Source organism: Poecile atricapillus, chromosome W, assembly GCF_030490865.1.
Source record: "Poecile atricapillus isolate bPoeAtr1 chromosome W, bPoeAtr1.hap1, whole genome shotgun sequence".
In the NCBI taxonomy this organism is placed as follows: Eukaryota; Metazoa; Chordata; class Aves; order Passeriformes; family Paridae; genus Poecile; species Poecile atricapillus.
The window spans coordinates 89839561-89866399 of record NC_081288.1 but is presented as its reverse complement, the minus strand read 5'-3'; positions in this window follow the sequence as shown (position 1 = coordinate 89866399).

The window sequence follows — 26839 nt, the reverse complement described above, 5'->3', positions numbered from 1 at the left end:
CCTTGACCAGCTGAGATTTCTATAATATCCTCAGCATTTGCACCTATAAATGATAAGCTCAAATTATCTGCTTGTGAGCTTTCTTCTTGCTGTTGCTTGATTTTCACCTCTTGGCTGTTTTGTTGAAACTGATCCAGGGATGCTGGACCTCATGTTGACATGCAGTGCAGAGGCTGGAGGGAAAGCCTTCGCCTCCACCAAGGGCTGGCCTGGGGGCGGTGACGCAGGCGGAGCACAGGGCTCTGGCTGTGCCTGCATCACTGCTGACGTCACTTTGACTGGCAGCTGTAGCTCAAAACACACCCCTGGCAGGTGGGGCACAGGAGCTGCTGTGCCCATCTGGATCCTGTGCCGCTCTGGGTCGGGCTGAACCATCCCGTGCCTTCCCAGGAGGGGGGACAGGGCCATCCACTCCTTTATCCACTCCATCCTACAAGGGCTGGAAAAGAGCTCGGCCTCTGGTGCGCAAGCCAAGGGTTTTGTCTTCCCTCTTCTGCCTCCAGAGGCATCCCGGGAACTGGCACATCTCCAAGAAGGCTCAGATATGTTTTCAAAAGCTCTGAGCTGTCGGAACCCTTTTCTGGAGGCTTCAGCCTGTGGTTTAAAATCGCCCTCAAGTTTCTGTGTGGGTGTTGCTCTGGGTCTTCCTTGGGCTTAGCCACCCCCTTTGCCAAGATAGAGTTTTGGGAGGCTTGTACAGATTCTGTGGTTTGTGAAAGTTCCACAGCTGGCTGGGATGAGCCCACCTCTTCTTTGAGCCCATATGCCCTGCTCCACCCCCATCTCCTGTCTCTGCTGAGTTTGTAGGAGATACAGTGTCTTGTCTGGCTTTTACTGCCGTAATTTCATCCTTTGAAAAGATTTCCAACACTCGGGGTGTTGTTTTATGAGTCAGGGGTGTCCCGATCCCCATGGAATGAAAGAGGGCAGACCCAGCCTTCTTTGGCTTATTCATCAGGGCCTCCCATCCTATGTTTGGATTCATAGTGTCCCCTGCCTGGGTTTCAAAGTCCCACTTAGTGGAAATAAATTCATAAACTACTCTGGAAGCCGGCAGGAGCTTAACTTGATCCTTGAGAGTAGCCTTTTCACATATTATCATGTTTATCTTGTCCCACAGGCTTGGGGTAAAGATTTTCTCTGGATCCATCTTAAGAAATTCTTCCCATACCCAGGATAATAAGCTTTTAAGCTCATCCACAGATTCAGGGATAAGGTGTTCCCTGACCGTATTTTCCAGGAGAGTTAAAACCTCCCCCTCAGGTTTGGATATAGTGTCTCCCATATTTCAGTTCCGTTTTGACGTCTTACCTGACCTCAGGGTCAGCTTCAATCTCGGCTCCTCTGTCCATGGTCCGTCCCGCAGCCCACTGGCGTCTGGCTCTGGCTTTCTCCTGCTCTCACCAGCTTACAGAGATGGGTGATATTTTCTTTCTCTTTCCTCCCCTCTCCAGGGAATTCTCCACCTTTTTGCTGTCCTCTTCAAAAGGGGCTCTCAGTCCAAACTGCCACGCGTTGGGCACCAAAGTGTTGGCATGCGACACTGGTGGGTGGGTTCTTTTCCCCAGGACTGAGATTGACGAGAGAACAGCACGTTTCTCTTGTTCAGACTTGGTTGTTTATTCTTCTCTTATCAATATTACATGTATACAGAGTGCAAGGAGCTACATACACTAAGATAGAAAGGTGCAAAATGGCTAACAAAGAACTTCTTCAAGGTCTTTTATATGTCAATTTGTGCAATTAATAAATGCCAAGTAAATTCTTTTACTTAGTGACCCAATGACCTGACACCTGTGTGCTGCACTGTGGCATTTTCTATCCAATCACTTACTACTACCCAAAAATCCCTAGAATAAGAAGATGAAGAAGGAAGAAGAAGGAGAAAGGGACAACACCCTAAGTCCTCCATCTTGCCTCTTATTTTCTAAACTAGCTTAAACTTTAAACTCTAACTTTCTCACACAGTGACTTAAGAAAACTATCTAATCTACACACTCACATTCCCAGTTTCTCTACTTAACTTTAACAGCTGTCTCCATGGTGTTATGTGAAATTCAGTGCTCTCTTGGGTGTCAGAGTCAGGTATCACAGATAAGGGCACATATCTTGCACCTTTGACCCAAACATGCCAGGTCTTTGGGTCTCTGATTAAGTCTGGTGGATGCTGTGACAACTTAAACTGGTCATTGCTGTTAAAGTGCTGAACCATCAGAGGACTCATATTTTCAAATGAACAGTTTAGGAAACTGATAGTAAACAAAGCTTTGCAAAGCTTTTGTTGTGGTGACATCCACACTGTTACACTGCTTTGTCTGGCCAGGACTTGTTTGAGCATCTGGTGGGTATGCTCAATCACAGCTTGGCCTGTGGGGGAGTGGGGGATGCCAGTCTTATGTTCCACTCCCCACTGCTGGACAAACTCTAGGAGCTCCTTGGATTTATATGCTGGGACATGGTCAGTTTTAATTTCCCTAGGGATCCCCAGCACTGAAAAGGCCTGTAACAGGCATTGTTTGGCATGCACAGCCTTTTCCCCCATGTGGGCAGAGGCATAAACCATACCTGAGTATGTGTCAATGCTTACACATGTACATACCTGAGGTGGCCAAAACTGGAAATGTGTGTGATGTTTGTCTGCCACACTTACCAGCTCCCAAGGCCTCAGGGGTTAACCCTTACACCCAGCGATGGCATAGCCTGGAGCTGGCAACTGGGAAAGGTGGCCACAATGGCTCGAGCCTGACTCCATGTCAGTTGGAACTGACAGATCAAACCTGGCACATTCTGATGGTATTGCTGGTGGCTCAGCTTAGCCTGCTGGAAGACATCTGGAAGATGTACCCTTTCTGCAGGGGCAGCAAAGGAGTCTGCTTTACACCTCCCTTTTGCATTTTCGCCTGGTAAATCAGTATGTGACCACACATGCATCACATAGAACAGATGCTCTAGAATTGAAACCAAATAAATTAGTTTTGAGAGCAACCTAAAGAGATGCTCGTTCTCAATGTCTTTGAAAACTGCCTGCTCCACCCTAGACACTACGTCCACCACGTAGGCTGAGTCGGTGACCAAATTGATTGTCTCCGAGAACTTCTCAAATGCTCTCACGGCTGCAGCCAGTTCGGTGACCTGGAGTGACCCCTCCAAAAACTCAACATCAGCTTCCCAATGTTGAGTCTGGGGATCTCTCCAAGTCATCACCGACTTGTGGGATGCCCCAGACACATCAGTGAACACTGTAAGAGCTATGAGTGGCCTACGGCTCCTATTCTCACAAGGAATGAGGTGGAATTCCTCATGAAACAATTTGTGTGATGGGGCGTGGACTGATATTTGTCCAGTGTAGCTGTCCAGAGCTAACTGGAGGTTAGCATTGCTCTGGAGCAGGTACTCAAACATCTCCTTGGTCATCTTCTCAGGGGAGTGCTTTCCTTCCTCAGAAAGTTTGACTGGGAGGTGAACACACACAAAGTCAAAACCAGCCAGTTCCTCCAGTCTCACCCTGGCCTTTTGGATCAGCTGAGCCATCAGCTCTTGTGGCTTATTGATGGTTTTGGGTCGTTGGTGGGAGAGGAAGACCCACTCTATGATTAAGAGTGCATCTCTCTGCCCCTCGGCCCATTGGAATATCAACCCATATAGGTGTGGTAATTTCCCCAGGACAATAAATTTGAAAGGCAGCTCAGGCTTATAGCAGTGAGCCTGTCTCTCAGTCAAAGCCCTTTGTGTTTTTTCAATTGCAGTTTTTGACTCTGGGGTCAGTTCCCTGGGAGAAAGCAGCTCTCCCCATTCAATAAACTGAGAAGTCGATCCAGGTCCTCATTACTGTGGTCCAGCCAGGGCCTGACCCAGTTCAAAGACACACACAGAGAATGGAGGTCCGCTAGGGTTTTGGGATTACTAACAATTTCCAATTTCTGCAGAACAATAGTCTACGCAGTGATCTCTGAGCCCAGGTACTTCCAAGGTGGCATCCCTTGAACCTTGTTTTCCTGCAGTTGAAATCCAGCAGAGGTTAAAACTTTAACCATGAGGTCAAGCGTGTGTTGGAGTATAGTGTCATGGGGGCAGCACACTAGCACATCATCCATGTAGTGTAGGATGATGGCTTCCCTTTCTTCTGCGCACACTGGGGACAGCAATGAAGCCACTGGCAGATAGAAGGACTGCATTTCATCCCCTGAGGCAGAACTCTCCAGTGGTACTGTTTCATTGGGGCCTCCTGGTTGATCGTAGGAACTGAGAAAGAAACTGAGGTGCATCTGCTGGGTGTAGGGAAATTTGGAAGAAACAGTCCTTGATGTCTAGGACTGCCAATTGACAACTTTGTGAGAGCATCGTTGGGGAAGGCATCCTGGGTTGGAGTGACCCCATGTCCTCAATTACTTTGTTTATTTCTCTGAGGTCTTGAAGGACGCACCACTTATGCTTCCCTGGCTTCTTTATTACAAAGACCAGAGAATTCCAAGGGCTGGTTGTCTCCTCTGTGTGGCCTTTGGCCAATTGTTCCTCCACGAGCTCTTCGAGCAACTTGAGCTTATCCTTACTGAGTGGCCACTGACTTACCCAGACTGGATTGTCATCCAGCCATGTTAGCTTTATGTAGGGTGCTCCACAGTGGCCACATCTAAAAATCCTGGGGAGTCACAGGGATAATTAGCTTGACTCCCCACTGAGACATGGTGTCTCTCCCCCACAGGGGGCACTTGTAGTCAGTGACAAACGGACAAACCCTGGTCAATTTCCTGTCCTGCTCCTCAATTTGAACAATGCTCCTAGAGACTTTTGCCAGTTTTACTCCTCTTACACCTTGGATTTTGCCAGCCCTGGGTTGCAAGTCCCAATGTGATGGCCACACCCTTTTAGGTATGATTGTCACATCTGCCCCTGTGTCGATCAACCCTTCCACATGGAGGTGATCTGATCCATGGGTTAGGTTGCATCCCATAATGAGTTTGTCCTCGCCAACCACTTCTACCTAGTAGACACCAGGTGCTTTGTCATCTACTGGGACCTCTGCTGGAACAGGAATGGCCTGGGTGATGATTTGCCATTTGGCCAAATAGAAGGGTGGCTGATGGCAATGCGCCAGGAGAGTGAGGTGTGTTAAGTCTCCCTTGATTGTCATGGGAGCCGCCTCAATCTCCATGGGTGTGTGTGTTGTGTCCCCAATAAGAAAATACTCATCATCCAGTCCTGTCACGTCTCGTGAATCGTCCAGCAGGTCCACTCCAAGGACTATTCAACGAGTAGACCTGAAAAGAAAAGCTTTGGCAGTTACAAGTCTGGATTGCTTGTGAGGCTGCCGAACTTTGTTAGGCACACGTTCCCCAAATTTTTTTCCCCCTGTCTAGCACCCTGCTTCCCTTCCTCCCCCTTTTCAATTAAGAGAGGCTTTTCCCACTTTGGGGCCTGCTATATTTTTATCATTGGGCTGGTTGGGACTACACTCTAGTCCCAGTTTTTTTTGTTGGTGTGCTGCTGCTTCCTTTTGGTATTTCTTTTGGTGCTGGCTTTGAGGACAGTCTCTGGTGAAGTGTCCTGGCTTTTTGCACTGGAAGCAGATGATATGTTGGAGCTGCTCTGATGACATCTGCAGCTTCTTCATTCCTGGTGTTACTACTGCTGCAGTCTTTGGGTTTGCTGGTCCCAGCTTCCTGTCTTGTGCACCAAACAGCTCTGCTTTCTTGGTACACACCTCTATCATCTGTGCTATGGTAGGTGGAGGATCAATGGGCATTCCCAGGATCACCCTGCAGCAGGTCTCGTTGGCATTCCTCTCAGTCCTCTCCTTAATCAGCTCTGCCTGTGCCACTCGTCCTTCCACTTGTCTCTCTGTCAAAAAAGTGCAAAAAACTTTCTGAGGCATAATTTTTAATATTAATGTAGCTGCCCACGGTTTCAACCATTGGTAATTGGTTAAAAACCTTTTCTGCCACTCCACAGATCTTATCTAGAATGGATTTTGTTAACACCTGAGCTTGGTCCTCGGGTTTAGCCTACATCTCCTCGCCACATAGATGGTCAAATATGATCTCATTATCATCTGCATTTTTGCATCCTGGGAGCTTTGCTTGAGCTCAACCAAGAGACTTTTTAAGGATCTCTTCCACGTGCTTTCCCAAAGATCGAACTCTGAGGGGGTTAGGAGACACCGGCATAGGTCTCTGAGATTGGCTGGAACTAACTCATGAGATGTTAAAGTAGCTCTCACCATTCCCTTAAATGTCTCACTATTTCTGCCAAACTCCCTTTGGACTTTACAGACTTCTTTTATGTTTTGGTAAGAGAAAGGCTGGTAGTGCTTATTTGCCCTTCTTTTACCAATATATATGACAGGAGAGGCTGAAGGTATAGCTTCTTTGTTGGGGAGGATGAAACAGGGAAACTTTATGAATGTGATTGTTTGACAGAAGATTCTGAAAATATGAAGCCTAGAATCGAAATAGAAATGAAAGCCTGCTTTGAGTCATAAGATGCTGAGTACTAGTTACTATATGACCAAAGAACAATAGCCTAGCCAGCTAAAGGAGAATCCCTAGTTGATGAAACCATGTCCTTCAGCTGATAGAGAATCCAAAGGTCAAGAAGCAAGGGAAGAATTTGTAAAGCTTTTCGAGTTTAAAATGCAACACTGTATGTTAATGTAGTAATTCTCATAGGCTGTATGTAAATTCTTTAGTGGATGTATCTCGTAGTGATTGGTTACTGGGAATTAGAATATTCACTATAGAAAAATATATATTGTATTGTAACAAGAACTTTGCGCTCTTAGCCTTTCCCTACTCTCAGCTCTTAGTTCCTACCCCGCTCTTAGTCCCTCCCTGCTCCTACCCCTCTCTTAGTTCCTCCCTGCTCTTACCCAACTCTTGTTTTTCCTACTCTTACCCTCTTAGCTTTTCCCTCCCTTACCCTCTTAGTTTTCCCTTCTCTCTCCCTCTTGTTTTTCCCCTTCTCCCGCTCTTACTCTTACCCTCTTGTTTTTCCCTCTTTCCCCCTCTTACCCCTCTCTTGACCTTCCCCTCTCTCCTAAGCCTCCCTAGTTCTCCCTGATCTCTCTCATGCTCTCTTGATCCCTCCCTCTCCATCCCCATCTCTAACCTTATCTCTCCTGCTCTCCCCGCACTCTCTCCCCTCCCCCTGACCACGTGGACGCCGAGGCTGGTGGCGGACACGGGTCTCTCCCTCTCATTACCCATGTAATAAACTGCTTATACCTGAACAGCTTGACCCAAGAGAAGTCTCTCACTGCGAGCGAGTGTTTTGTACAGCAATACTTCTTCATTATCCTCAGGGTCCCCATTGCGTGGGTCCCCCACCCCCAACCCTGTGGGTCCTGGGGGGCCCAGCCCTGTTGATATATTTTATATATTAGTAAAGGCCTGTATGCACAAACCAGCCTTTGAAATAAGTCATGATATTAAAGGCTAAAGTCCTTGAAACCTTCATGCAGAAGAGAGAATAAAGCAAAACAATATCCTTGTGTGTAGGAGAAAAAATGTAAACTTGTGTGTGTTAGCCAATAGTAGCTTGCTCTGCCCGCAGACCCTGTAAAACCCTATAAAAGGTGTGCTAAAGATAGAAATAAACGGCGTTCACAATTACTTCTGTGAAGGCTGGTGAATAAACTGGCGGTCTCTCAATATTTGGTGCTCGAACGGGACACCCTGCGGGCAGGGGGGCTTCGGTGGGTCCACACACGGTGGGACGGAGCCTTGGACTGAGGTTGGTGGAGCGGATCTGAGCGCAGATAGATGCTGCCTTGGATCGGTACCAGATAGGCAACCTGAGCGTGGTGAGATGCGGTGCAGTTAGACGTGGAAATTCAGGTTGCTGGGGAGACCGAGGTGAGGGGGTGTAGTAGAAGGGTCGCAACCTTCCCCCCCGCTGTTTGCCACTAGCATGGAAGTGGAATGTGCCGCGGCCAAAAAACTGCTTCTTAGCATCCTCGTTAAATGAGGCGAAGCAGCCCAGGTAAACGACCTGGATATGCTCATTGTATGGGCTAATTGTCACAGGCATTTTGCAGTGCTCCCACTGCTCTTTGCAGTGAATCAACGGATGGATTTTAAAGTACTAATATGGGAAACGGCAATTACGGAAAAGAGCAAGGACACTGTGTCTCTCGGTCGAACTTGGCAGATTGTAATTAATACCTTAAAAAACAGAAAAGTGAGATATGCTGAGGCTATGAGCCCCGTAATTCTACCTGCGTCACAGCGGCAGATGCCTTTACCTCCCACTGCTGGGCAAGCACTCCCATCTATGCTGCCCATGGAATGAGGGAGGGAGAGTCAGAGAGAAGAAAATAATGAGAAAAAAGTTCCATAGCAAATGCTGAGACAACAAACAGAATCTGTTCAATTATGGCAGGATGTGATACATCCAGAAATATTTGCTTCATTTTTGGAGTCACTTTTAACACTACAATCTTATTTAAGTTCCATCTTTACTACCCTGGAAGAAAAGAAGCCAAATTTAGACTGGTTTCCACCCGAACCAGGGGGACATGGGGGAGCACTGAAGTGTGAGCAGAGAACAAAGGCACCCTGGGGGCAGAGGCAGTGCAAGAAAAGTTCCAAGGCCACGCTGATGAGCTGCAATGATCGCCATTGTTAGCACCTGGCCATGAGAGACTTTTCATGTAACATCGCCTGCTTTTGTAAAAATCGTGCCCTTTTTTCCTCTATCTGCGAAGAGCGAGAGAGAATTTGAGAGCCAAAACTGCATTTGTTAAAGTTAACTTGGTGAGGTTTTTTTTCTTTCTCTCTCCGTTTTTCCTCTCTGAGAGAGTATGTAGAGGATGTGAAGAAAGATAACAGCAGAGCTGCAGCAGCAGCAGAGTGGGCAGTCCACCCCCCCCGCTACCTCTCTAAGAAAAAGCACCGGGATAGTACCCAGTTTGTTAAAAAGTCATGATTTATTGGGTTTTCAAAATGTTTTTATATACCCTTTTAGAGTTAATTTTGTGTTTTAAGTAAGTATGAGTTTATGCAGTTGCAGTTTTTAGAGTCTTACTAGAGAAATTATTGTGATTCTTTGAAAGTTTAAAAAAAAAAAAAGGTTTTTAAGGTGTATATTAACAGAAGTTGCCTTGCAATAATTTGTTTTAGAACCTAAGGTTAAAATATGGTGTGATTTACAGCTACTAGGAAAACCTTCCAATTAATGTTAGCTACAGAAGAGATTTGTGGTTTAAAAAATAATTAGTTAAGAGAACTTTACCGTACAAGACAAAGTTAAGTTAGAGTATATATTATCTATTTGCTTGTTTTTTCCACAATTTTAATAAGGTAATTTCAATGTGAGTCCTTTTGTTATATAAAACACATATAACTGCATATATACCAATTTGGATTTTGGGTTTTAGTTTAAAAATTGGACTTGATGTTCCTGAAAAGTGCTACAAAAGCTAAATGGCAACCTGCCAAATCCCGTGTTGTTGTGTTTTTTCTCTAGAAAAACTGCACTTTAAAATCCTAACCAATTTGAGCATATACTAGGCCAATTCCTGTAATAAGTATTTTTAGTAACATTTGCAGTTATTGTGGGTTATTCTCAAAGCTAGATGACATAGAATTGTGATGGATTTGTTACATTTTTATAATCTTTATAGTGAATCCATGTTATTGTTATATTGTGTTTAAAAGGCATATATCAAACTTCTGGCTGCTTTTTGTAGTAACAGAATAAGATTATGTTTTTATTTAATATAGATTAAGTGTTAAAAGAATTAAAAACAGTCAAGTTTTATTATGTTTAGGCTTAAATGTTTTTAAGTTATGTTTTATAACTTAGATATTCTTTTAAGGTTAAGTTTTGTTATTTCCTTTTGTCATAAATAATTGTTAGGTTTAAATATTGTTTAATTGAAATTGTTTTATGTTTTATTGGAGACACTTGTTTAAACTGCATAGTATAGTTATTTTTCTAGAGAAATGAAGATAGCCACAACTGAAACTGCTGTGATAGAACGCTGATGAACACCTGCTTGTGGATAGAAATGAATGCAGTCTGTGACACCCTTGACTTCATCAGGAGTTCTATTGGTTGTTGCAATCCCTGCAGTTTTGTTTGTTATAGCTTTCTTATTTTTCAGTGTTTCCAGAATTTTAAGATGTACCATTGCTGAGGATCAGCTGCCATGGGAGAGGCTTCATATTGAGCCAACTGCTGCATGGTTTAATTGGTCTGTTACCTAAGGCTTCTGATCATTTGCTTTGTACAAATGCATTTTAACAGTTTGCTATGCTGTAAGCATCTCATAGCTGCTACTACTGAGAACTTTGTTCTAGAAATATGTTAAGAGGCATTTTTCCAGTTTAAAGCCTAGGTCCTGGCCAAGCCTTGACTTTACCTGGATGGAATGTTTGCCAACAGATCCAGATGTTTTCTGTACCAAATCAGTATTTGAGTCACTTTTTGACTTAGCAATTTGACCCTATTAATATGACAGCTGGATCAGTTTTGAAGTGGGCTTGGAGAATAATTTCCGGAGGTGATTATCCAATCCTTCACTGATGATTTTTTGTTGTTTCTGTTTGTTTGCTAACTATGGGATGTTGGTGCAGTGTTTTAGTAATTAATAGTAGTTTTATATTACATATGTTATTAATAATGTTTATGATTTAATTGATTTTTAACTGCTATAGGTTCTTATTCATTGTGTATATGGTTTTGTGTTAATGTTGATGTTTATAACAGAAGTACATCTCATTTTTATTTTTTTTTAAGAAAACGGGGGGGAAATTGATGCCCTAAAAGCATTTAATTAGTGTAATTCATTAACTTCATGGGGAGAAGTGTCTGTGTTTTGTTGTCAGGTTCAAAAAGGTCACCTGTCCATCTGACCAGACTGTGTGCCTCTGAACACACGAGATCCAGTGAACAGAGATGTCATCACACAGCCTTGGTACTTCAGACATGGATCAGAAGTGGACCTGTCAGGACACAGTTGTGTCTGAACACTACACAGACAGTTGCCAACAGAACTTTTATGTTGTTATTATGATGTTGTGTCTCTACCAATTTTTTCAGTTATCTTCTGTTTTAAGATTTAGAAGGATCTGAAGAACAACTTGAACATCAAAGCCCTCAGTCACCGATCAGCTGCCAGCTGACATCACGGGATCAGTGATCGTTCCAAGAATGAATCGTGTTAAATCGTAGTCTGTTTGTGAAGGAAATTCTGTAGAAGATCTAAGAAAAGTGTAGAGACTCCATCTAACTGTATATAAAGCAAATTGTGTGTTTACCCTTTCAGCAAATTGCTTTCATGCTTGGACTGCGTATATACCAGAGCACGTGTGTTGAGGGTGGTTACATAATAGTTTAAGATAAAGAGTTTTGCCTGTGTAGTAATTGTTATGTTAGTATAAAGTATAAGTATTCCCCCTTCAAGAGGTAGTGTAAGCATCTTTGAAAGTTCATTTAACATTAAAGTTTTAGCTGTGAATTTGCAAGTATGGTGTCATTTACATGGTAAACTGCTTATAGGAATTGTGCTGTGTATAGTCCCGACCAACTGTCTGCTAACTAACATCCAAAGTGACAGAACATATGGGTCACTCTGGCACATTGAACTGGTCAAAGGTCAATGTGTCTGAGCCTAGCCACACCTGGAGATCCTTTTCGCACCTGTCTCGTAGGAGTCCCTGAATGGGATCCTCAAGCATTTAAAGGTTTATTTAGTAATGAGACTCGACTGAATCAATTGGCAATGTTGCAAGAGTGCAGTCGCACTGTTGGCTTCACATTAAGACAACTTGAAGCCTGTTGGCAAGCAAAAATTATCGAAGTTCTTAATGTTACCATGGAGCCCTGAGAAGAATTAGATTTGTTAAGTTCCACCAATATCTAAGGTGGATGGATAATGTCTGAACCCCCAACAAAAGCCATTCTAACAAAGTAATGCAGCACTGGTGTTGTAGTTAAGGCCTGGCGGAGCGGAAGACACCGGGATGTAACGGAAAGTTAGCAGACCCCCCTCTCTGTTAGGATAGCAAGGCCCCTTGCAATTAGCCAATAGCACCTAGGTGTGACGTATGTAGATGAGAGTAACAGAGTGACCCTAGGCTATAAATGTTAAATTCTTCTGCAATAAATCACCATATTCGCCATCCATCACATTGATGCTGTGGGTTATGGTCCGTGCGGCTGAGGATAGCCACCCGTGCTGGCTCTAACCAGGGTGCCCGCCTTGCTTGAAAACCCGCAAATGGTGCCAGAAACCCGGGAAGAAAAGTGGGAAGAAACATGAGAAGAAACTCACAAAGCAAGGATACCCTGGATCACGAGCAGCGGCCAAGAGAGCTGGACTAGTCTTGGCGAGGGAAATCCTGGGCCCAGAAGGAAGATACAATCACTGATAAAGGTCGTATCTGAATTATATAAGCAGTGGGGGATAGATTGTAAATCTAAGGATTTTATGCTTGCTGTTACACAGCTTTTAAAAATGGGAGTTACAAAGTAGCCAGTGGACATTCTTCACCCTGAGGTGTGGGAGAAATGTACCAGAGCTCTGGCTAATGAAACTGTAGATTCTGGTAATATGAAGCATTTTAAGTCATGGGGTAAGGTCGTTAAGGCCTTGAAAAAAGCTAGACAAAAGCAAGAAACCTGGATGGCAGCAAAAGACTGTCTCTTGGTCACCCCAAAACTAGGAGTCAGTGCTACAACACAAACTTTAGAGCCTCCAGATGAGAGCAGCTCAGCTGAGCAGAAGGGGACACAGGAGGATGATATGCCCCCTAAAACCCCAAACCCTGAGCTGCCCTCAGAGGGGCAACAGAAAGCAAGAGATTTTTGGAAAAAATTAACAGAAGAAGCTAGAAATGTAGCAAAGATAGTAAGGGGAAAAACATGCCCCGAAAGGCTTAAAGATAGAGCAGAGAAAGAAGTTGTAGAGTGGGAAAAATATGTCTTTAACAAAGAACAAAAGCTGGCTTTGGAGGATGAGCACAGCTGGGGGGTTGGGAAAGATAAGAAATGTGTAAAGGACAGCGGGGGATGGGTACAGAAGGATTGGAATGCGAAGGCGGTGGAAAGTGGGGGGAACAAGGGGCAGGACAGAGCCTGTAGTGAGGGGCGGAGGGAAAGGCGGAGTGGAGGGTGGAACAAAAGGCGTGGAGAACCAGGGGGGAGGGAACAGCTCGCCCACAAGGGTGGTAGGCGGGGCCGGAGCCCAAGAAAAAGGCACGGCAAACAGGAAGTAGCCAGCCAGTCGAGTTCTGACTCTGATCGAGATACGAGCGATGAAGGGTCAGAGCCAGAGTCCTCAGAAGAGGAAACAATAAAGATAAACAAGAACATCCCCCCCCACATTAAAAAAGAACTGAGAGAGGACACCCCTCTCACAGACTGGGGACAGATAAGAGCAGAATGTGCCACCTGGGTTCCTCCAGATGCGTTAGTATTCCCAGTCAGGGTGTCTGAGGGGAGGCAAAGGGTTTATTCACCAATAAATCCTAAAGAAGTTAAAACGCTTGTTAAAGCAGTTTCAGAAAAAGGGCTTAATTCAGCCATGGTCACCTCCCTTATCGATGGTCTTTTTGGAGGTGACGACCTGCTCCCTTTTGATATAAAACACACTTGCAGAATGTTTTTTGATGGAGCAGGGATGATTGTTTTTAAACAAGAATGGGAAGACAACTGTGCCAGATACCTATCCCAAATAAATGGAGCAGACCATCCACTACATGGTTCCAGCTTGCCACGATTAATGGGCACAGACCCAGCCATGGCTACACCTCAGGCACAAGCCCAGGGTATGCAAGCCCATGAAGTTATGACAACCACTCGTGCGGCCAGAGAAGCTATTCGCTCGGCCTCTAGAGTTGTTGCTAAGCCAGCACCATGGGCTACCATAAAGCAAAAAGAAAGTGAGAGCTTTACACAACTTGTAGACCGCCTTCAGGTAGCTGTTGACTCCTCTTCCCTGCCCCCAGAGGCAAAAGGCCCAGTCATGGCAGACTGCTTGCAACAGCAATGCAATTCGACAACCAAGGAAATCCTTCGATCACTACCGGCAGGGGCAAATATCGCAGAGATGATTAAACATGTCGTGAGGGAGGAACAGGCAGTTCCGATTCAAACTGCAATCTGCACAGCAGTTGCTAACGTGATGGCGTGTTTCAAATGCGGTCAGGCAGGTCATGTTGCTGCAAATTGCAAAAAGGGGGGGGCCCTGGCAGCCCCCACCTCACAGCAGAACCAGTTTAAAGGACCATGCTGGGCTTGTGGGAAAAAGGGGCACCTTGCCAGAGAATGCAGATCCAAGGCTCAGGGAAACGGGAGGGGGAGAGGACAGCAGGGCCGCACCCAGTTCTCTCCCACTTAGGATGCGAGGCGGCCCAACTATGCCAATCCTGCAAGAACCGAGCTGCTCCCGAACCCATTACCCCCCCGAGAGGCAACCACTTTTGTAACCCAGCCAGTTAGTCAGCCAACCCTGCCTTATCTGCCTCAGGGACAGCAGGGATCACACTTGGGGGACAGGACCCCAGGGTGGCCCTGGCAGTAAGGTGTGACAACCCGCCGGTCGTATGGGGGATCTGCACTCTTTATGACACCTCAGGTGATCAAAGTATCTCCTCTGGGTCCATCAGTGTTCCCTTTCTAATTGATACTGGGGCAGATGTCACAGCCATTCTGGAGACAAATTGGCCTCCTCTCTGGAAACTAGAGGATGCCTCCATGGTGGGCGGGGTTGGAGGGCTGTCACGAGCTCAGAGAAGCGCACAGCTAATAGCCATTACACTCCACACAGAAAAAGGGCCAGAAAACACTATTGCCCTCTTCCCGTATGTCATGACAGGAATCCCAGCATTGCTGGGGAGAGACGCCCTAGCCTTGCTAAAAGCCAGGGTAACAAATTTACCCTAAGGGCCGCTGCTGTGCACCCACTGCCACCAATCAAGCTTTCTTGGAAATCATCTGACCCAGTGTGGGTTGAGCAGTGGCCCCTGTCCAAGCTTCGATTAGATGCCCTTCTTGAGTTAGTTAACCATGAATTACAACAAGGTCATATAGAGCCATCTACTAGCCCGTGGAATACTCCTGTTTTTGTAATCTCTAAGCGATCCAGAGAAGGGTTTCGCCTCCTCCACGATTTACGTGAAGTCAATAAGAAAATTCAACCCATGGGACCTGTTCAAACATTGTTACCTATGAACTCTATGGTGCCGGAGGGCCAACCCTGTGCTGTTCTTGATATCAAAGACTGTTTCTTTTCTATACCCTTACATGAAGAAGACAGGGAGCGGTTTGCTTTCTCCGTGGTGTTTCCAAACAGCCAGCGCCCCAACCTACGCTTCCAGTGGAAAGTGATGCCTCAGGGGATGGTCAACTCACCTACAATCTGCCAAATCACAGTCGATCGAGCACTAGCACCGATCCGTCATAGCAACTCGACTGCGACCATCATCCAGTACATAGACGACATCCTGATTGCTGCACCCTCGGGAGGTCAGGTAGACCAGTTAGTGTCAACAATCACAGAGACTCTAAAAGCAAATGGCTTTGACATCGCGAGTGCAAAAATAAAAAAGGGGCCGTGTGTAACCTTTTTGGGGGTGGGGATCACAGACTCTTACATATCCCCTCCCCAGATAAAGATCCATCGGGAAATCAAAACACTCCATGACGTGCAGCAGCTGGTGGGATCCCTGCAATGGGTCCGCAACATCGTCCTAATCCCACCTGAGAAGATGACCCCCCTGTATGATCTCCTGAGAGGTAAAAATCCATGGGAACACAAAGCCCTGACAGCAGAAGCAATGAAATCTCTTGACTTTATCGAACAGCAGGTATCTTTAAGTTCTCTTGCCAGGTGGAAGCCCCAGGTACCACTCGATCTGTATGTGCACTTCACAAAGGGAGGGGGGGTAGGAGCACTGGCTCAAGGCCCCCCAGAAAAAGCTCACCCAATACAGTGGATAGTCCTGGGAAAACAGACATGTGCATTTTCCCCAGGAGCTGAATACCTCAGCAGCCTCATTATGAAAGGCAGAAAACTTGCTCTGAAACATCTTGGCATTGAACCAGCCAGAATATTCTTGCCTTTCCGCAAGCAACTCTCTACACAGTCAACAGTGATGTCAGAATACCTGGCGACAGCCCTAGTTGGGTTCGGCAGAGAGATTCAGTATTCTGCAAAGCCCCCTTGGACTCAGATGCTAGCTGTTGTCGACATGGACCTCCCACAAAATGTCATAGACTGGCCCCAGCCAGGACCGACAGTCTTCACAGATGCATCCTCGACAACCTCCACGGCGGCTGCAGTGTGGCAATCAGAGGACGAGTGGCACTGTGTCAAAGTGACTGATTGTACACTCTCAGTCCAGCAACTGGAAGTAGCAGCTGTAGTACTGGCATGCGGACTGTTCCAAACAGAGCATCTTAACATTGTAACTGATTCAATGTTTGTAGCCAAGCTTTGCCTGGCTATGTCAGGACCCGGCATATCAACATCTACAGAAGCTCTAATGCTAGAAGAAGCGCTCTCCTCTCGAAAAGGTACCATATCAGTCATCCATGTTAACAGCCACAATCCAATCAAAGGGTTCCTCCAAGTCGGCAACGACAAAGCAGATGCTGCCGCAAAAGGATTGTGGATCCTACAAGAAGCTCATCAGCTACACAAAACCCTGCACATGGGAGCCAAAGCACTAGCAAAGAGATGTGAAATCTCAGTTGCTGATGCAAAACACGTAGTAGCTTCCTGCCCTCACTGCCAAAAAGCACCACTGTGGTCCTGTGGAATCAACCCCAGAGGCCTAAAAGCCTCAGAGATATGGCAAACAGACTTTACATTGTGCCAGCTGTTAAAACCCCGAGCATGGCTTGCAGTAACAGTGGGTACATACAGCGAAATGATTGTAGCCAAGCAGCACCTGAAAACCAACTCCAAAGCAACTATCCAGCATTGGCTAACAGCCATGGCTTGGCTCGGCATCCCCAAGCAAATCAAAATGGACAATGGTGCAAATTTTATCTCAAAGCCGAGCCACGAATTTGCCTCCAAATGGGGTATCACTCTGGTGCAAGGCATCCCGTACAATAGCACAGGACAAGCCATCGTTGAGTGAGCAAACCAAACCTTGAAAGCCAAGCTAGAAGTGTTAGCAAAGTCAGAAAGCTTTAACAATTCCATTCCCCAGGCAGACCAGGCGTGCTTGCTAGCAACTGCACTGTTAGCACTGAACCAATTCCCTAGGGGAGATGAAATAAACAGTCCCTCCCAAAAACACTGGGCCACTCGAGCTCTAGAAGAGGGCCCGCAGGTCATAATCAGAAATGAGTTAGGGGAGTGGGAGCAAGCTTGGAGATTAGTACTCTCAGGGCGAGGGTACGCTGCAGTGAAAAGAGATGGTAAAGTGGTGTCCACTTAAGTCAATAAAACCAGACCTTAAAAATGAAACTGACAAGAACTCTGAAGTTTTATTTGCAGGACCTGATCATTGGGCGCCCGTGTGATGCATATGCTCCACTGCCAGAAGGAGGCGATGAACTACCAGACAACCCGAAAGCGCCCAAAACTCCTGAGCCTGTGAAACCCAAGCGACAACAACTTTTGTGTGTAATCTTGCTTTTAGCACTTGTTAACAGCGAGCAGGTTGGTGCAGAATATAACCCCCATCAACCATTCAGGTGGATCTTACGCCGTGCCTCGAACAAAGTGATCAAAGAGGTAGTCACAGCAGGCACCCCAAAGTTTTTTGTGCTCATCCGAGACATTTTCCCTGGTATAGTAACTCATAAAATCCACCCTCGCTTTGAGCTGTACCAGTCATACTGGTGACCAGCCACCAACCCAGGCAGACTACTGCCACCAACCAGGGTATTGGTTTTGTGGCTATTGGGGAAGTAAAACAATAGTCCTGAGTAACAGGTGGGCACCACCAAAAGCAGACAAGTTTCTGCAGGTAACCTGGGGTCCGGCAGGCTGTATGTGTCCCAGTTTCAACTCTATAGGGCAAGTGTTTTATAGGCTTTTATGATGACCAGTCTAAAGTTTGTCATCAAATGATCATGCAGGTTCTGCAGCCAGCAGATGTGGGCTGGACCACCGGAAAAATGTGGTCGGTATTCTTGCACAAACCTGGTAAAAATCCTGGTGAAGTAGTACAAATTATCCGGCTCCCAGTTATAACACCTGAAGCAGTTGGCCCCAACCTTGTAGTACAGGCTGAGAACCCACGATCTAATAGTCTGTACCCGCTGCATAAGCAAGAAGCTTCTCCCCAAAGATCTGAAGCCGCTGCTTTTGATTCGCTCTATCGAATGTTAGATGCCACCTTTTTACCTCTAAATCAATCCAACCCTAATGCCACAGAATCCTGCTGGCTGTGTTATGACACACAGCCCCCTTACTATGAGGCTGTGGCCCTTAACAACCGGCCGTTGTGGGTTAATGCAGAAGCCCCAGTCCAGTGCCGCAGTGAGTCACCTTCTCGCAGAATCACCATCAGCCACATGACAGGGCAAGGATTTTGCGTGGGCAAAGCCACTGTTGTTGACAAAAAAGTTTGTGTGACCACCGTGCAGGTGGACAAGTCCAAGAGATGGGCAATCGCCCCCTTGTCTGGAATGTGGGTTTGCAACCGCAGTGGGCTAAGCCCTTGCATTTATACCCAAAGCTTTAATTCCTCTGTTGACTTTTGTGTATTAGCTGTTATCATCCCCAGAGTCCTATACCACTCCAAAGAAGTGAACCAGTACCTTGAGCGAGCAGGCCGCCTTCAGAAAAGAGAGCTGTTGACAGGACTGTCAATAGCAATGCTGCTCGGCTTGGGAGCAACAGGAGCAGCCACAGGTGTCTCCGCTCTGGTAACCCAGAGTCAGAGTCTCTCTCAGCTACAAATGACTGTAGATGAAGATCTACAGAGAACTGAGAAATCCATATCCTTTCTAGAAAAGTCAGTCTCCTCACTCTCTGAAGTTGTTTTGCAGAACAGGCGAGGTCTCGACCTTCTATTCATGCAGCAAGGAGGCCTCTGCATCGCCCTGAACGAAGAATGCTGCTTCTATGCAGACCACACCGGAGTAGTGAGAGACACCATGGCAGAGCTACGAGACAGGCTGTCTCAACGGAAGGCAGAGAGAGAAGCCCAGAAAAGCTGGTTCCAATCCTGGTTCGATCAATCTCCATGGCTAACCACCCTGGTGTCTACCCTGATTGGACCAGTTGTGATGATTTTACTTGTGCTGATCTTTGGACCATGTATTTTAAATAAGCTTGTGTCCTTTGTTAAGAGCTGACTAGAAAAAGTTAACATTCTGTTTATAGAAAGGCAACAGATGCTTTAAAATATACTTAGTTACTGCATGTGTTTTATATTTACCAATGAAAATTGTAGTATCTTTTTTATAAGCTTTTAGCTTTTTAGTTAAGTATAATGTATCTTATATTTTACTCAATTTTATATTATCCATTTTTAAGACTAATACACCTTATATTTTAGCAAATTAATTATTCATAAAGAGAGGGGAATATGTTGTAGTTAAGGCCTGGCGGAGCGGAAGACACCGGGATGTAACGGAAAGTTAGCAGACCCCCCTCTCTGTTAGGATAGCAAGGCCCCTTGCAATTAGCCAATAGCACTTAGGTGTGACGTATGTAGATGGGAGTAACACAGTGACCCCAGGCTATAAATGTTAAATTCTTCTGCAATAAATTGCCATATTTGCCATCCATCACATTGATGCTGTGGGTTATGGTCTGTGCGGCTGAGGATAGCCGCCCGTGCTGGCTCTAGCCAGGGTGCCCGCCTTGCTTGAAAATCCGCACACTGGGATGCAGTCAACCCTATAGCTGATTTCGTTACTACCACTGAAAGTAAAGCCTTTATTCACAGTGCAATCTCACAGGACGATTACCAAGGTGATTACCTAGTTCCATATTCCTAATCTGTGGAGATAGAGCATGGAATGAGATTCCTGCTAGTCCACATAGAATACCCTGTTATCTTGGGAAACTTACTTTGTTCCACCCAAGCTTACATCAATTGCTGAATGTAGCTAGCAAAATGAAAAGCATCAAACAGGCCAAGTGAAGCCTGAATGAATTAAGACTTAGCAACTCTAAAAAGGCTCGCTTGTTAGACTAAGGAAGAATTGAACTTAACATCCACAATGTTAAGTGAGCTTTCAGCCGATGTGAGTAGTGTACGTCTTGCAATATTACAAAATCGAGCTGGAATTGACTTTTTGCTCTTAGCACAAGGACATGGTTGTGAGGAGTTTGAAGGCATGTGCTGCTTGGATCTTACTGATCATTCAGCTTCCATCCATAAGCAACTACAACAGCTGCAGGATGGGTTACATGCCCTGAAAGAAGATAATGACCCCATTAGAAGTTGGTTCGCCAGCTGGGGTATCACTGGATGGTTGAGGTCTCTTGTGCTAGAAGGGGGATGGACTTTACTTATAATGTTAATTGGGATGACAGTCTAAGTTGCATGTTATCCAAAGCCTGGTTTGTGCAAAAAGAGAAAGGGGGAATTGTTGATATATTTTATATATTAGCAAAGGCCTGTCTGCACAAACCCGCCTTTGAAATAAGTCGTGATATTAAAGGCTAAAGTCCTTGAAACCTTCATGCAGAAGAGAGACTAAAGCAAAAAAATATCCTTGTGTGTAGGAGAAAAAATGTAAAGCTGTGTGTGTTAGCCAATAGTAGCTTGCTCTGCCCGCAGACCCTGTAAAACCCTATAAAAGGTGGGCTAATTATAGAACTAAATGGTGTTCACGTTTACTTCTGTGAAGGCTGGTGAATAAACTGGCAGTCTCTCAATACAGCCCCCTTACTGGGTGCAGGGAGGGGCCCAGTCTTACCCCCGAATGAGCCAGGCAGGGATTCACCCCCCCTCCACTGTGGGAACAGGGGGCGGAGCCACCCACCCTACCATGTGAACCAGGCTGAAGGGTGTGAGAACCAAGGACAGGAAAGGGGGTGGGGCCACCGTAGGAACCAGGGTTGCAACAACTGGGAGCTAAGTAGCAGGGTGACGTCATGCAAGGTGTAAACACATGGTGGAGGGGGGAGGGATTTCTGAGGGAATGAAGAGGTTGTGGGTGGGGTAAGGGTTGGGGGAGGGGACAGGTGGGAAAAAGGGATTGTGGGAAAGAGAAGGTTAAGATACAGGTTCCACCATGTGGCCAGCCAGCACGTGGCAGGCACCATCTTGGACCTTGGCCTGGTGCAGATAGGGGGGTGTCCTGGTCTCGAGCAAATTTGGGAGAAAACCTCCAATGGGTCCCCCTCCAGGACGCAAACCCACATGGCCCCTTGTAACCGCTGGAGATGAATAGATCACACGGACACAGCTCAAGGTGTGGTGAAAGGAAGAAAGAGTTTATTTCTTCTCCCAGGATTTATAGGTTTCTGACCACGGCCAGGGATTGGATGGTCAGGATAACACTTTCCCAACTGCACTGGCCGTGAGAGATGTCCATCACAAGACGTGTATCAGAAAGAATGTACACATCTCTATGTTTACAGTTACTGTCCTGGGAAAGTCTTTAGAAAACTATGTCAGAAAGCTCAGAAGCTGAGTTTTCAGGCCACAGCCCCTTTCCCCCCCCCCCCCTCCCCTGCCCCCAACCGGTTTGGGAAGAGATTTCTCTGAAAGAAGTGGAAAAAACCTATTTATTTCACAGGCACAGCACTACCCAGCACAAGAATGAACAATATCAAATTACAAAACCACTCATCGCTCTGAAGAGATGACAAAATTCAGAGGGTCTCTTTCCTGTGGATGTTCACTCTGTTATCAGTCCTTCTGGTGCTGGAAAATGCCGCTGCCCAGGCTGGGCTCCCGGTAGTCCACGGGTGCAAGCTCCCAGTGCTCCCCCAAGTCCCCAGTCCAGAGCAGGTTCAGTCCGTTCCAAGGAAAAGGGAAAGAAAACAGTCCAGGAAGACCTCTCTGCTTCGGCTAGTTGGAAAGCCAAGGCGATCTGTCCCTTGTCTGTCTGTGCTGTAGTCAAAACCCCGTCCCGGGATGCAGGAGGAGCAAGTACAGTCTGTGATAACAGACTCGGTGCTTCTTGTCCACTCACTTTTACTCTTAGATGAAGTTTTAAGGATACAAAACCTATTTCAGGGCTAGGTGGACAAATGGGGATACAATTTAACATCACACTCAGCCCAGGACAATTGCAAAAGCAGTTCCAGTTGACTCCAACTGAGACTGGTGACATTACCATTTAACATCACAGTCATCCCAGGACGGGGGGAGGGGGGGGTCATCATTTTTAAAACTAACAGAACGCTGAAGCTGAGGAGTAACCACTGGGGTAACAGCATGCAGGGAAGGATCTCTGTCAGTCTGTGCACAACCACCAGAGACAGGGTGCTGAATGGGGGGCAGGGAGCCAGGACAGCAGTGGCTGAGTCAGGTGTCCTGCGTTTCTTGGGCTGGCCCATGTGTCCCCTTCAGTTCAGGGGCAGAGGGTTTGGGAGAAGGGGTAGGGGAAACCGAGGGAATCTGCTGTGAATGTCCCTTCACTTCCCTGTTAACCAGCTCTTTCTGAATTAAAAGAAACAACGGGAGAAACTGTGAAGCAACTTTGTCTCCCTGTTTTACTTTAAGAGTTAACAAGTTTTCGATTCTGTCCCAGGAAGAGACAGAATCCAGATCTTGCAGGGTGAACTGGGGGAAATGGAGCGTCAGCCAATGAACAAACTGTTTCAACTGAGTTCTAGAAATCTTAACATTTCCACCACTTACAGTTTCCCGAACTTGGGAAAACAAATTCCTTTGGTGTGCTGATAGCTGCAAGCCCATCCTGGTGTTAAAAGCTACCTACACACTTATATCTACCTTCCTTTACAGCAAAAACTCCACAGCCAGCCCTGGGAGGCTTTTTTGCCGTTCCTCCCCCCCCACACACACACTGGGGTAAGAGAAGAAGCTGCCTGGCAGAGAAACCATGTTTTTCTTTAAAACCGCAGCTCATGGCTGTCTCCACTCGCAGTGTGTTCGCCATGCCCACGTGGCTGCCTGAAAAACCACAGGTCCCATGTGCGCTGGAGCCCTCCTGCGCCAGCGCCATGTGGCTTGCTGCCCGCACTGCATTTGCCGAGTGCCATGCACTGTGTAACATACCATTCGAGGACACCAGGCGCCCTGTGCCTCGTGGCTTGCTGCAAACACACCACACACCCACCTGTGCTGGCGAACTTGTGTGGCTGAGCACACTCACCTCTTCCTGGGACCTCGGCTGACTCGGGGCTGTTGTAGGAAGTCCTTAATGTCCTGAGACTGACCTTCCCCAGGCTTGGGAAGGCTGTTGGTTCCATCCTCGTAATCACAGCTACACAAAAAGCAGCTTGCTGCTACAAGGAATGTTGGAGTCTGAGGCACAGAGTGTGACCTTGTCTCTGATGCCTAGCTCTGACATCCAAGAAAACACTGAATTTCATATAACACCATGAAAACAACTGTTAAAGTTAAATAGAAAACCTAAAAGTGTAAGTGCATAGATTAGAGAGTTTTCTGAAGTGTCCTGGGGTGACTTTACCTTTAAGATAGCTTTGAGAGCTAGGGAAGTTGAAACTGCTAGAGGCTGATGAGAGTTTTTCTCTTGACCAATGACTGTCCATTTCTGAGAATTGGCGGTGGTTATAACCACTGAGAAGTGAGATCAACCTGGGAACACCACCTTAAGATGTAAGGCCAGGAATTTCTTGCTCTCTGGTTTCTGGCTTCTGATGAAGTAACAGGCTCTGTCTCATCTTTCCCCCCCAGGCCGGGCAAGGCTGCGGAGGGCCGGGGGGGTGGGGGGGGGGGGGGGGGGGGGCGGGGAAAGCCGGTTGGCCTGACAGCTTGCAGTTTCTGCCACAGAACTGAAACCTGACACCATGAACATCAGCAGCTTGAGCAAGACTTTAACTCTTTTACTACCTGGATGAGACTTGCAGATTAATCTTTTGTTTCCCCAGAGAGAGAGAGGGAGTGATCAACCATAAACCCATCGAAGACAGTGAAGAAAAGAATTAAATTTAGAGGGGGAAGAGAAAATAAGGAGATGCTTTAATAAGCTGAAATATTTTTCTGTTAAAGCTATGGAGATAGACAGTAGTGTTCTGAAAAAAAACTCCTTTCATTCATGACAGAGTATATTGGGAGGAATGGAATGTTTCAAAGTGTGGATTTTGAGCAAATGGTGAAGTGGTTGTGATACTGTGAGATGCTGGAACAGTGGGGGGAGAAGTAATAGTTGAAGATTTGTGGCTTTTAAGAGGCAAAGAGAAAACTTCTGTTTCCAGGGGGGCTCACAAAAACAGATGAAGAGAACTTTTGCCTTTGAATAACTCATCCTTAAAAAATGACATCCCTAGACTCATTTGACCCATAACACACCTCAGAGTGATGTGAAACGAGAGGAGATAACTGATGGCAGAATTTCTGGGCAGCTGGCATCAGAGAAATAGAAAACTATGAAGAAAAAAAGTTTTCTTGTGAGAAACTCCATAGATTAGCAGAAGAAGACTTCTGTTTCTCTGCAAAGACTGATGAAAAGACTCCAGCAGGAATTGGGACTGTTTTAAACACCAAAGTTCTGAAGTTTTTTTGTCTCTATGTTGTCATGTAAACAAGGGGATGGTTGGGTAGTGAGGGAGAAAAGGGTTGTTCTGGAGGTTTTATTCTGGTTTCTAATTCTTGCAGTTTTTGTTAATAAACTTTCTTTGTTCCTTTTAAGTTTTAAGCTTGTTTTGCTCTTGTTCTAATCCATATCTCACAGCAAGAAATAAGTAAGTTTTCTAGTGATTTTTTTAGTTACTGCTTTAAAACCATGACATTAAGTCACTGGGTGGAAAAAGTTAGAGTATAAGCTAGTTTAGAAAACAGAAGACAAGATGGAGGGTTTAGGGTGCTGTCTCTTTTCCTTCTTCTTTCTTCTTCATCTTTTAGAGATTTTTGGGTAGTAGTAGGTGATTGGATAGAAGATGCCGCACTGCAGCACACAGGTGTTGGGTCACTGGGTCACTAAGAAAAATAATTTATGTGTCTATTGTTAATTGGGTGAAAATAAGTATAAAGATAAAAAAGCTGCGTAGTTCGGGGCCATTTTGTGCTTTTCAAGCCAACTTGAGCCAGGTGATGGTGGGTTGAACTTGAGCAGAAAGTCTGGGGAAGACCTGCCAAGTCTTTTGATATATATTAATAAACACTAGAAACAATAAGCAAACGAGCCTTTGGAGAATCCTTCGTGAAGCAGAACTGAGATAAGGGTAACTCCCCATGAGGGCGTATCCCAGAGGGGCTCAGCCATGAGGAGACTGAAACCCACAGCAACAAGGAAACCGGCTATCCAAAGCTTATACAATCCACATGTGAATTTCCAGCTGCTGCGTGGGGTTTTCTGTCCTTATGACAAGCCCCAACATTGGGCGCCAGCTGTCAGAATCCTCTATTCCCCAGCTCTGGGGATCACCCGGCTAGCTTCCAGTCCACCTGGGGATGAGGTCTGACAAGGGACAAAGGTAAAAGATGAAGTAGGCTCTTTTTTCTGGGACAAAGTCCCACAGTTCATTCTCAGAATGAACTCCAGGGAAAAAAGAGACAGAGGGAGAAATTGTGGGGACTTTTAAACTGGGGGAAAAAGGGAGGGGGAGAACAGGACACCAGCCAATGGGGTGAGACCGAAGGGGAGGATCAAAGAGAAGGAACCAACACACCACCAACCTGGGGGGGGGGGGGGGAGGGGCGCAACAGGGAGAAACCACTCAATGCAAATACAATAACCATATAAGTGCAACACAACACCAGGGCTTTTTATCTTTTTCCATCTCCCTTTTAGATCTTAAGGCATATAGTGGCAATGGCCCCTTCCCGCTCCAACATGTTGCATACTTACTTTCTTCTTGATTAAGAGTTTTTTTCTCATTTACATATTCATTAAGTGCTTGACATACCCAACTCTCAAAAGACCCATACATGGGCCAAAACAAATTGTCAGGTCTTATCATTTAACTGATCCATGTAACCATGCTGTATTGGATCATTTTTTCCTTACTTTTATCTCTTCTGTCTTTCCAATAATCCCAAAATTTTAACATAACCCCTTGGGGACTGTCATGAGGAATACCCGGTAATGTGCTCCCTTTATTTTTTGTACCCCAGTTCTTACGGGTGTTGCCGCCCATTTGCTTGGTTTTATTAAGTTCAGAGGTGGTTTACCCCAGTTGCTCCCCTGTCATAAAGAATGGTTTGTCCCCAGTTGCCCATCATTGTAAACCCTTCCCATTTTTCCAGATTGTTCCCCATCCATCACCCCAATCCTGCCCCTAAGCCCTATCAATCTATGTGAACCCCCACCTTTTGTTCCAGTTCTTTCCTTGCCTATCATCCCTTCCTCGACGCCCCATTGATTGTACAGTTGCTTTCCCTCCCCCGGGTCCTTACCATTGGTCCTGCATATTGTAATCCCCACCCATAACCCCTCCGTTGCTGTTGTCCCATTGGTCACCATATGAGCCGCCCACGGTCCTTAAAACCTGGCGCATGGGGGTGCCCAGGGTCTCGGCTCAGACCTCTCCCCTGTGATCCCAGCCCTGCACCTGTTGGAATAAACTTGTTCCTGGGAAATCGGGAGAGCCTGAGCACTCTTTCTCCCTTCGTCACAACCCGTGTCGCCCTGTGAGCCACAACGCCAGAGCGCAGAGGAGCTCTGGAGGTTCCAGGTTGAGCCTCGCAGTGCTTGCCTGGTTCCCCACTCCTGCCGCTGACATCGGCCACAGCTAGCCGAGGCAAAAGGGGCCGAGCGGGCAGCGACAGCTGACGCCCAAACGCGGGGCCTCTCGTGAGGCGTGGAGACCCCCGGAGAGGTC